Source organism: Pinus tabuliformis, chromosome Q (genome assembly GCF_031772625.1).
Source record: "Pinus tabuliformis cultivar Carrire ecotype Pingquan chromosome Q, CPIR1, whole genome shotgun sequence".
NCBI classification, from domain to species: Eukaryota; Viridiplantae; Streptophyta; class Pinopsida; order Pinales; family Pinaceae; genus Pinus; species Pinus tabuliformis.
Window position 1 is genome coordinate 953,713,820 of NC_142296.1, and position 12,837 is coordinate 953,726,656.

Below are 12,837 nucleotides of genomic sequence, written 5' to 3' on the forward strand. Positions count from 1 at the left end.
CAAATTATAAAGATCCATCCATATCTCATGTGCAATGTTCTTCCTGGGAAAATGAGGTATTAGGGGATCCCTCAAACCATCAAGGATTATCAATCTCACCCTCGTATCCAAATCCTCGTACACTTCCAGCTCCCTTGGGTGAGTTGGATTCTTTATGGCTTTCTTGGTGAACTCTGAGATCATGTTGACCTACAAGACCAACTTGATCCTTCACTTTCATAGATTATAGTTGGACAAACCCTCCAACCTATCCTCATACCAGATACTATCCAACAACTTCAACATTGTCACCTATAATGTGACCAACTCCCTCTTAAGTTTTACTTCTCTATGCACAACTCTGATTCACCGACTTCCAAAGTAGCTCAAACATGGCTTTGATACCATGTTGAATTTCCATGATCTTGGGTCTAGGTTAGCATCTTAGAATCTATGACGCTACCTGTTGGGAAATTTAGTTGCTTAAATTGCTTTCATTAAATTATCAACCAGGGAAACTCGTAAGCTTGTGATGGTGCCAGCAATATATATGCAGGAGTAGGCAACTAATTCTATGTCGAGCTAAATTATTTACGATTCAATATAATATGCAAGGGAAGAGGCTCCTAATGAAGGAGGTCCTGGTTGTCCTTCCCTCCAGTATCATAGAGAAATCATTGATTACATAAAACGAGAAGCTTGAAATAAAGACAAGAGAATGAACTTTAATTGTTGTTCAGATTCAAAGCGAGAGAAAGACTAACTTAGTCTCTTGATTTTCCCCTCATATACTAATCCAAACTATACTAAGATTCATTCATAAGCATAAGAAATGAAATGAATTGAAACATAAAAGGATTTCAATTATCATACAAATCAAATGGAGAGAGAGCCTAACTTAGACTCTTGGTTATCTCCTCATATGATACTTGAAACATAAAAGCAAAAAGAATGAGTTTCATTTATCATGCAAATCAAATAGAGGAAGAGCCTAACTTAGACCCTTGGTTGTCCTCTCATATGCTGATAAGATTTAAAACTCATTCATCAATCACAAACAAATCCTCAAACATCTAAGAAATTAAATGAAATAAGATCTAATATGAAATAACATGTTCCTTTGATCCTTCTAGAGTGAGCTCAATTCTCCTAAGAACAAAGTGACAAGCTATTCCATATACTACATTAAGGCAACTTATATCTAAAACTACATAATGGAAATATATGTAAAATGAAGCTTTATTCTATTCCATCATCCAAGAGTCCTCCCTTTGGAATGGAGGAGGTACTCCTATTTATACAATGGGATGAGATAACAAACTCATAATGATGATCCACTAATCTCTCTTTAGTTCCATACATTTCTCAACCATATAGACACATAACCCTATCCTCCATGATCTCCTCCATTAGGTCCATGATCTTCTCCATGAGATCATGATCTTTTCCATGACGCTTATCTTATCAAATTCGAATTTGATCCTTCAAGGCCACATAAACGTGTCTTGGAAGCTTCCTTTGTACCTACACATGTCAACAAACTCATTCCAACTGTTAGGTATGAGTATAAGCATATTATTTTCTAAAGTTTAACCATAAATCCACTTTAAAATGTTAAGAATTAATAAACTTTGGAAAAGCATAGTTATAACCCAATAATGAGGTAAATGTAATGATGTGGAGGTGGAATGGAGATGACATGAAGGTAAAATGTGAAGGTATTGGTGAATAATGGAGTGAAAATAAGGACAATTTTGAAGCCGAACATACCCCCAAACTAAAGGTATTGCATGTCCTCATGCAATCTATTACATTACCTTTTGGTACTTGAGCTTTGGCTTAAACTCTGCATAATATCATTTACTTAACTTTTGCAAAGCATTATTTTGATGAACTACAACTTGGTTGGTTCTTGTGTAACAACCATGATTCTGTTGGCATCCAATTAACTTTTAAATACTTTGGACAAAGCTATTTGAATGCTCATGTAATAGTGAATATATTTTGAAGGTAAGTGGGTTTTAAAATGTGATATATGAATGCGGATGTTATATGAATGTGACAAAGTATGTATGTAAATGTATCCTTCCCCTTAAACGGATGGTTTTGGGCAGTTATGTGAAATGGGGAAAGGAAGGGGAAAGGAAGTAAAGTTTTTCCAAAAATTATTATTCTAACTTTTCAAGGAATTTAATGGTTAAAAGTTAGAAAATATCATACCTTAACTTACCCTTCCAAAAATGGATGATAGTTGTGTATGTGTGGCTGCAAAAACTGTTGTTCATAGTCTTCTTTACTTGGTTGTGAAAATGGTGGATGAAAGATGGATCTGTATTGTCGTATCAGCTATTGGATCCTCTGCTACTAGATAATGAATATGAGGAGTCTGCTGAACATGGCTGAAAGTCGTATCTACTGCTGGATCCTCTGCTGCTGGATGATGAATCTGATGAGTCTGTTGAATATGGCTAAAAATCTATAAGGCTTGGAAGGTATACAAAATATATAAGTTACATTTTCCTCCCCCCAACCTTATTTATTGACTTGTCCTCAAGTCATAACAAACTAAAAAGCAATGAAAGGAAATTGGCTTCATCTGCTACAAAATATGGGTCTTCAAGTCTTCAATGCTCAATGGCACAAATCTTACTATGTGATTAAATGTGTCAATGTCGAACATAACAAGAAGTTATTGACTTAGTGGCCGTTTATGAATGGCCCTAGCCAACACAAGAGCTCCCACCATTGATTCCAATGGGAGTCAAGATGCCTAACACATCTTTGTAGGTACGAATAAATTTGTCGTGGTCGAGTCACCTACAAAATCCAACGAAGAAAGGATATTAATGTACTCCCATTGTTCATTGGCAAGAGTACTTGCCATTAAGGCATGCAAGCCTCTAGGTGTTTTTTACAAAGATACTTAGACTCTAGGACTTTGACTCAATGATATCCATAGAAGCAGGGTTTTATTTGGGGGAATGGTAATGACATGGAAAATGACAATAAGTGTGTAAAGAATGGATGTAAGGAAATGCATGGTGTATGAATAAACTCTTGCTGTGAAAAGTGGATATGGAAAGGTCATGCTTTATGGATTGACAATTGGTGGAAAATCTTTTGCAAAATGGGAGTGCAAAATAATGGTTGTGGACATGGATTTGTCTTTAGAATTTTTCATGAAATTAGTCGTTTGAAGACCAATTGTGCGCACAATGTAATCTCCTTAATGAATACTTGATTGTCCTGTAACCTGTAAAAAAAACTTGGTACAAAGAAAACATAAGTGTGCTCTAGAAGAAATGGCCAGTTTCTTCATGATTCTTAAGCAAAAATTTCATACCAAATAAAACAAATTAAGGATAATCAAAGTGTTGAAATTGACTTAATCATGCTATTAAAATCAATCCATTCTTAAAATAACCATGAAAAGTAATACTCAAAGTATCACATTATAGATTTGTTGTGTCCTGCAGATTAGCATGTTATAAAAGCATACAACAATTATCAAATTGCCAACTCTAAGAAAGTTAATTAGCATTTAAATAATCCACCAAATGTTCTTTTAAATTATTCTTCCAAATGTTCCATTATTTATTTTCAAACTTGCGTAAATTTTGTGAAAAGTGTGTTTGTTTGTTTTTTTTTTTGCCCATTCTCTCAATTTGTATATCACCAATATTTTGTTTTATGCCAATATCCTTCACATGCCAATATTTATTCTTTAAATGCTTCAAAACAATCACAAAACACATAACAATTTTTTTATTTTTTTATTTTTAAAGATCACAACATGAAAATCATATCTAATATAAAACAATATATTAATACAATCATATAACATAACAAACATAACAACAATTATATATAACAATTTACAATTAAATATAACAAACTACAATTATAACAATTAATATAATTATATTAATATATTAATATGTTAATACAATTAATATATTAATACAAATATAACAAACATAAAAATTAAATAACAAACATTTAAAGTCAAACAAAGAACAATAAATTACATAACAAACTTAATAACAAATTACAACTAAAAATATATATCAAAACAAATTAAAACTAAATATAGAACAAAAATAAAAATAAATACAAACCAAAACTAAAAACACAAAACAAAAACTCAACGCAAAACAAAACAAAATGAAAAACTCAAAGCATGTGAAATTTCCACATGTCTATGAAGTTTGGGGTGATAGGAACGAATCCACAAAATTGGGTTTAGGGTTTCTGGATCAGGCATTGAAGGCGCAAGCTTTGTTTTCATGAAGTCCTTCAATTCTTTTTTTCATGGCTTTATTAAACCACGGACTTGCATTCTGTTGAAGAGATTGTTCAAACGGTCCCGATCGATCCAGAATTTGTAAAAAACTGTGTCAGAGTAATCATTTGAGAAGATTGACCACAACAAAAGATTGCATAAAACACCGCCGGCATCTTGCAGATCCAATTTCTTCATAATCTGCCTTTGTCACACATAGAGATTCAAACTCAGGGCTGGCTGCCAATAATGATCCCCCTCTCCATGCACCTAACATTGGCTCTTCTTGTGTCACAATTTTTACTTTATAGTCATCACAAACAAGAGGCCGCAGTTCCTGTTCCAGCCTTGCTTTCATGTGTGGAAAAAGTGAGCTCCCACCAGTCAGAATTATGCTTGAAAAAAAAGTACTGGGTGAAGATGAGGATGGCAGGAGTTAATAGCCCGCACAATGCATTCTGCCAAGCCAGCCTGGTTCATTCCAAGATCCGCAGGATGAAAAAGCATTTCTGGAACAAGAAACTGTTCATTAGTCAACTTCAATTCTTCATTTCTGATGGAAGCATCATCCTTTTTATCTTCTACAATCTCAACAATTTGAGAAATATCATGCTCTCTTGAATTCTCCTGTGAATCTGTTGGCAGTGCTCCTTTCTCTTGTAGAGACAGATATCTCCGGGCCCCTTCTGGATCTTTCACAAAACCCCACTTATGTTTGATACCATCAAGAAGGACATATGTACTTCGAATAAGATTTTCATTTCCTGGTTTCCTGGCCACTTCAAGGTCACGGGCGACATCGAGTGAAACGAAGCATAGCTTTTCCTTAACATCATCCATGATGTAAGTCTCGTCCATCATATTAATAGCCTGGTAGGAAACAAGCTCCTTGAAATAATTAGTAAGCGCCTTTCCTCTGAGATCAATTCTTTTAACCCCATAATTAATAGTAAAGTTCTGGTACACGGGAGCCGCGTGGGTGAAGGAAAAGCCACAATCCACCACGAGGCTGCATTGTGTGCGGGCTAAAAGGCTAATAGGCGACCTGCTCGCCTCGTATAAATGAACCAACGAGGGCGAATCTGCTACGTAAAGGGACTGGAACCCTAGATCTTCGAAGACAAGCTCGTCCATGGCCCTCTGAATGGAGGGCAGATTGAAGAGAGGCTCCACCAAAACCCGAAGAGTCTGAGGGTCGAATTTTGAGAAGGTTTTTAAATATTCGATCCCAAATCTCTTTTTGTAGGTCGGGGTTTATGAGGTAACCTCTGTCGAATGGGCGGCGCAGGGTAATGACGGCTATGTCATCGCACTGCTGGAGCTGGTCTGCTATCACCCATTTCTTCGTGGATTGAGGACACCCCATACAATTGGGGACGACCACCAGAGGATTTTTGTGGCCCGCGAACCCTGCTTTATAGTATCCTCCTTCGTTGTCCAACACTACCATGGGTGCACATGCTCTCGCCATGATTAACTACAGCTATCACCTAAATCTCGAGCAAAATCTCGAGTTTATCAAGATTCATGTCCTGAGCTTACTCAATCTCTGAAGATGGGGTCTAGTACGAGAATTCTTTTGGTGATATTTACATTGTTTATCGCCATATGCCCTGCATTGTGCTTCGGTGTGCAGCATAGATCTGGGGTCTGAATGGATGAAAGTTGCAGTGGTGCATCTAAAGCCCGGGCAGAGCAAAATTTCCATAGCAATAAATGAAATGTCGAAGCGGAAAAGCCCTGTGCGTTCTCCATGGGAGATCAGGAGGATGAATTCTCTATCCGATTGAGTGACCCCACCTGCTGCGAATTCCCTTCAGATGAAGGATATGGGCCAAGATTCTTGATCGAGGCGGGCAAATTGAACTTATCTCTTTAAAAAAATTTTTTTTTTTTTAGTTGTGCATTCACAAATTTTTTATTGTCATGTCACATATCAATTTTTCAGCAAGAGTATTTTTATTTGAACTAAATCAATAGATTTTATGATCTTCCCGATCACACGAAGCGCAGGAAGAGAGCATAGCAATCGCTTGATTCATTTTTATTTATGCAGGGGGGTTTTTTTAAAAAGACTAAATTTAAAACTAGCTAAATACTAAAACATCAGAAAACTCAAACTTGAACTCCTTTATGAAGATCCTACTGTCACCAGGTTTCACAAGTTAGTTTTTCTAAAGAAAAATACTAGTACTGAATTAAATTCCTAATGCCTAATCCCTTAGCACCATCCCCGGCAACGGTGCCAAAATGTTGGGCAATTATTTGCTTAAATTGCTTTCATTAAATTATCAACCAGGGAAACTCGTAAGCTTGTGATGGTGCCAGCAATATATATGCAGGAGTAGGCAACTAATTCTATGTCTAGCTAAATTATTTACAATTCAATATAATATGCAAGGGAAGAGGCTCCTAATGAAGGAGGTCTTGGTTTTCCTTCCCTACAATATCATAGAGAAATCATTGATTACATAAAACCAGAAACTTGAAATAAAGACAAGAGAATGAACTTTAATTGTTGTTCAGATTCAAAGAGAGAGAAAGACTAACTTATTCTCTTGATTGTCCCCTCATATACTAATCCAAACTAAACTAAGATTCATTCATAAGCGTAAGAAATGAAATGACTTGAAACATAAAAGGATTTCAATTATCATACAAATCAAATGGAGAGAGAGCCTAACTTAGACTCTTGGTTATCTACTCATATGATACTTGAAACATAAAAGCAAAAAAAATGAGTTTCATTTATCATGCAAATCAAATAGAGAAAGAGCCTAACTTAGACCCTTGGTTGTCCTCTCATATGCTGATAAGATTTAAAACTCATTCATCAATCATAAAAAAATCCTCAAACATCTAAGCAATTAAATGAAATAAGATCTAATATGAAATAACGTGTTCCTTTGATCCTTCTAGAGTGAGCTCAATTCTCCTAAGAACAAAGTGACAAGCCATTCCATATACTACATTAAGGCAACTTATATCTAAAACTACATAATGGAAATATATGTAAAATGAAGCTTTATTCTATTCCATCATAAGTTGGATACATGCTCCAAGAGTCCTCCCTTTGAAATGGAGGAGGTACTCCTATTTATACAATGGGATGAGATAACAAACTCATAATGATGATCCACTAATCTCTCTTTAGTTCCATACATTTCTCAACCATCTAGACACATAACCCTATCCTCCATGATCTCCTCCATGAGGTCCATGATCTTCTCCATGAGATCATGATCTTTTCCATGACGCTTATCTTATCAAATTCGAATTTGATCCTTCAAGGCCACATAAAGGTGTCTTGGAAGCTTCCTTTGTACCTACACATGTCAACAAACTCATTTCAATTGTTAGGTATGAGTATAAGCATATTATTTTCTAAAGTTTAACCATAAATCCACTTTAAATGTTAAGAATTAATAAACTTTGGAAAAGCATAGTTATAACCCAATAATGAGGTAAATGTAATGATGTGGAGGTGGAATGGAGGTGACATGAAGGTAAAATGTGAAGGTATTGGTGAATAATGGAGTGAAAATAAGGACAATTTTGAAGCCCAACACTACCAAACCAAGAATCTCAACATAACTATTTTTCACAATGGAAAATATAAAACCATAAATCACATATGCACAAGTATACACAATTTTTAACAAAATATTGTACAATCGTGTACAACCCAATCTTCGTTATATTAAACCAATATGAATAGCACAATAGTCTATGGAATACAAGATATAATGACAATCTTCGTTGCAGCTTCTTTGTCGTATTTTGTCCTATCGGTCCTTCGCTCCCGCACTGCTCATTAGTTGTCTTATTCCTTCAAAGGACAACACATAGAGACTCTAGGAGGGATGCCACCTAACACAGTTGCATGTCATTTCTATTGCATGTACACGGGCTGATCCAGTCTACTCTTCTAGGTTGGCCAAAACCTGAGCTCTCCAATCTTCCTTCTAGTAGCCTCTTTTGTCTATCAAAGAGCTACACATAGGCTCAATCCTTCACCCAACCTTTAGTTGTCAAGCTTTCGTTATGACTACTTGTCAAGGGCTACTTCAGGCCATCAACAAGCTACCATCCACAAGTTTAATGATGCCTAATACTTCACTGCAAGTTTTTCTCCTAGGATAGACTTTTGACCTCCACAAAAAGTCCTCTAAATGAAACCCATAGGTTGCTAAACGAACTGATCCATAAAACAAAAATACAACACCTACAAGATGCACCAAAATACATACCTTTAGCTCACTATTTTAGGTCTCCTTGATTGCTGCAATCTGGATCTGGTTAGGGAACAAAACACAGTCCTTCACAACCCTCACAAAACCATGCAACAATCCTCTTATTGTTTCAGATTCCCTTCTTCCTTAACCCCTTGGCCTACGATGTTGGTGCCATTTCTTAACACCATTGAATAGGCCTTACGACCGTCCTATCTTTCCCATAACAGGCCTACAATGGCTCTAATGTAACCACAAGGTCTGCAACTCACCCAAACAAGGATATTCCTCCCTCAAATAGACCTTAAACAAGTCCCTCTAGCCTCAAATCTCTAGAATAGTACCTTAGCCCTCCTTTTCTGCACTTCAGTCACCAAGAAGAAGCCCAAATAGACCTTCAAGCCCTCGATGGTCTGTCCTTATTTCATGTGGCCCAAAACAGAGTTGTCCTCTCCTCCAACAAGCTCCTTATGGATGAGTAGTAATTTCCTCCTTCACCTCCTATATATACACATAGAGAGGGCTCCTCAAAATGTCATCATAGCCCTTGTACAACTATGACATGCCTTCTTAACACCAAGCTGACCTAGACTCCTCATGTGTAAACCCAACCATAAACTTCAAAAAATCATATCTCATTAAGGACAACTCGAAAATTGATGATTCTCCAAGTGTTAGATTCTCCTTTCTGCCCTCTATCATATCATCCCATCACATATCCAAAGTGATCCATGGTTTTGGCCCAAATCATGATGGGTGAAAAACCCCATGCTTGGGTTCCAAGCCCACAAGTGACTCTTTTGGCAGTTTTCCATCTAATCCACAAAAACTAGGGCTCGGAGTACCTCCCAAGCTACTCAAAAATCAACACTAATAACATATTAAAGCTAAAAAGACATTATTAAGTGTATAAGGAGAGGTTTAATATTTCATTCATGTGCCTAATAAAGGTTGTATGGGCCTTAATTTGTGTCTAATTTGGAGGCCCATCAATTATACCCAAGATATTTTCAATACCACTCTTCTTTGAGTTGGAAAGGGAAAGAGGCAAAACCCATAGATGGATACAAATTTCAAGATCGAAGAAGGTGGAAGATGTGGGCCTCATGGAGGAAAAAGTGTATGAACTAAGCAAGGAATTGAATAACTTAAGGCTAAGGGAGTTAGTCATGAAGGAGCAACTACAGACATAGAAAAAAATGCTAAGAGAGAAGTTGTAAGAAAAAGAGATACAACTTGCCACTATGACAAGTTTATATATTGAAGCCATACAATGCAGGCAACCATCCAAATCCTATTCCATATTCCTCAAGTAGTAGTGGCTGCAATTCTAGATTAAAAACATTAGCACAATATGTTTCTTTACCTTTCCAAGACTACAAAAAAATCATCAACTTTTTCAAAAAGGAAAGTATTGAGGATAGAGCCAAACTGTTCGAGTTCTACATCCACAAGATAATCCTCACATACATGAACTTTTGGGACCCCAAATCAAGATTGGGAGACATGAAACTAATGGCACTAGCCCCTTGGTTGACCCATGAAGAAACAATAGCTAAAGAAGTAAGGAGAGTGATGAAAAAAGAAGAAAAGGAGCCTTTATACATTAGAGAAGAACTAGTGAGCCCCAAGGTTGTCATCAGTAACCACAACGTCATCTCCATCGATCCTGAATTGGCACCTCGGTATATAGCAGCCCAATAACAAGTTATTCTCCATTTTGAGAACACCTTTATGATGTTGAGGATAAAAATTTTGCAGGCTTTCCAAATTAGATGGCATGCTCTGCCTCATAGTTTGCAAATTAGAGAGTATCACTCTCTAGAAAGACTAAGGAATGCCTTAGAGAGAACCCCACTCTACAAAATAATCATGCAAAGGTTGAAGATCAATTGGATAGGGCTCAAACTCATTCCTCCCTTAATATTAATCGTACAGGAGAGAGAAGAGAGTGAGTAGAAGAACCAAAGGAGTGGAAAAACATAGAAACAAATGCAGGATTCTATCCATAGAAAGGCACACCATCTGAGATGCCTTGGGATGTCAAAGAGGCCACTATGGCCATGAATGAACTTAACATCAGCGACTTATTTTCTCAGAGGGTGAGCAATACCTTCAGTAGCGAGGTGATGATGGGTCCCATCAATACGTATATTTTGAGGCCCATTGTGCTATCCTCCAACCCTTAAAACTCTCCTTTGCTTACATTAATTCGCATTTTTAGCCATAATGTGCTTAGTAGGAATACTAAAGGGCGATTTTCATATTTCATAGCCTAATTTGACTAATATGCAGGCAAAAGAGGCATTTTTGTAGATATTTACTATGGAGGGGCTTGTTGGAGGTTTTTAGAGAGAATATAGGATTGCTTGTCCACTACATTAACTCTCCAACTCGACTTGAGACCAAATATTCCTCACCAATAGCTCAAATCCACTAGTAGCGGATGAACTTGAGTGCATGTGAAGATCCAAGGGAACCAGATCCACCAATTTCAAGATTTCGGAGGGAAGCAATCCTCCTTTCAAGGTATCTTCCCCTCAGCCACTTTTTGTATAAATAAACAAGCCTAAAGGCTCACGAGGATTTAAACTTTTGTTGGAGATAGGAGTATCTACTGAGAGCCTAGTGCTTGATATTGGTATTTTCATTTTTCATATGATGTATGGGACTCTTATTTTTTGTCAATTAAAATCTTATTGTTGGCTTACATCTGAGTTAACTTTGGAGGGTTGAAACCCTAGGGTTTGGGCCCAACCCAGAGGTTTTAGTTCCTCTCTTGTATTATTTCCTTGTTTGTGTTGAATTCATTTCCTTTGTTTCCTTGTTTAAATAGGAATTATATTACAAATATTGTAGTTACAGGTTTGACCAAAACCTCTCTTGTGGGAAGTGTGGTTGGATGATCCACAACAACAAACCAAAAATATGTGTTTATGGTTTCTTGGAAATTGTTAAGTTTTGGATTCTTACTCTTCTGCATGCTTGGCTTCTGCAACTTAGAAGTTAGTAGAATTGATTTGGAAATTAGAGTAGGTATATGTTGTACGATAGAGTAGATCTTAAAGAAATAAAATTCAACTCATCTTATTCCACTTTGATTCATTTTGTTGTAATATTAATCATTTAATGCATGTAATTAATTAGTATGTAGGGAATTTTTTGACTTGTAGGGGTTGGCACACTCATCCACATTCACTTAGACAACTCCATCATCCTGCTAGACACCTCATATTACTCTCAAACTCTACCACCAAGATCACCCTTACAGGTCCAATGAAGGACAATGTGGGCATGAACGTTCATGCAAGATAGGTCTCAGAGGGGTATTGGGCTTTGAAAAATGGCTCCCATATCCTTCATTCACCTTCATCCACCTTCCTCCACCTTCAAGACACCATACTTTCCCTTAGAAAGCTCTTGGACCCACTCCTGTAGCAAAACAGGGCACTACTATAGCAAAACAAGGCCTCCTATATCTTGTAGTAGTTTTGTAGCACTGCTTATATCCAATAATATTTTCCCAAGACCTTGAATATTTCATTGTAAAGTTGAATAATGGCCTCCAAGCTTTGATTTTCTAATTAATGAGACTCCAAGGCCACTGCAAACACAAAACAACAAGTAGAATTAGACTTAGTTTTTCTAAATTCCATAGTTGTGTTGAAGATTGAATTCCTCTTTTTAAAGCAAGTTGCAATTAGATAAATGATTCGTGCAAGTAGAATATTTATTTTATTTGTGTGCAAATAGAGTAGCATGGTTTATTTCTGCAACTAGAATAGTTTATTCCTTTCATGTAATTAAAATTAGTCTTCACATTTAATGAATGGTATTTTCATTTTTGTAGTTAGAATCATGTTCATTCCCTTGCAATCATGATATGCTTTCATAGAAATTCTCTTTGTAGTTAGCTAAATGAGTGGTCTTTGTATACCTCGATTTGATCTAATGAATGAGGGGGACATGAGTAGAACTTAACCTACTATGCATATAGCACTGTCACCTCTAGGTTTGTACGAACTCCGAGTTGATAATTTAAGTTGAGAACCTTGGAAGTTGCCACATCCTTGATTCAATATCAAGGCTCCTCACTTTTTGGCATCGTTGTCGAGGAGGTGCCAAAGTAGGTGTTGTTTCTACTTAGGAGTTACTTTTTTTTTCCTTCTATTTTGCATCAACATTATTGATTTGAAAGATTCAAAAAAAAAGAGAGAGAAAATTCAAAAAAATACAGAGCTAGTTCTTTCATGCTCTTAGGAGTAGGGATAGTCAAAGGGAAATTCCTACCAAAAACCTCCACCCCTTCAAGGAGAACCCCTCATTCTTCTTTGGTGATTGTGA

General features: G+C 36.6%; 1 pseudogene; it reads right to left on the reverse strand.

Moving 5' to 3' along the window:
• Nucleotides 1-4,385: 4,385 nt before the first annotated feature.
• LOC149222649 (actin-related protein 6 pseudogene) lies at nucleotides 4,386-5,711 on the reverse strand (annotated as a pseudogene).
• Between the last annotated feature and the right edge of the window lie 7,126 nt (nucleotides 5,712-12,837).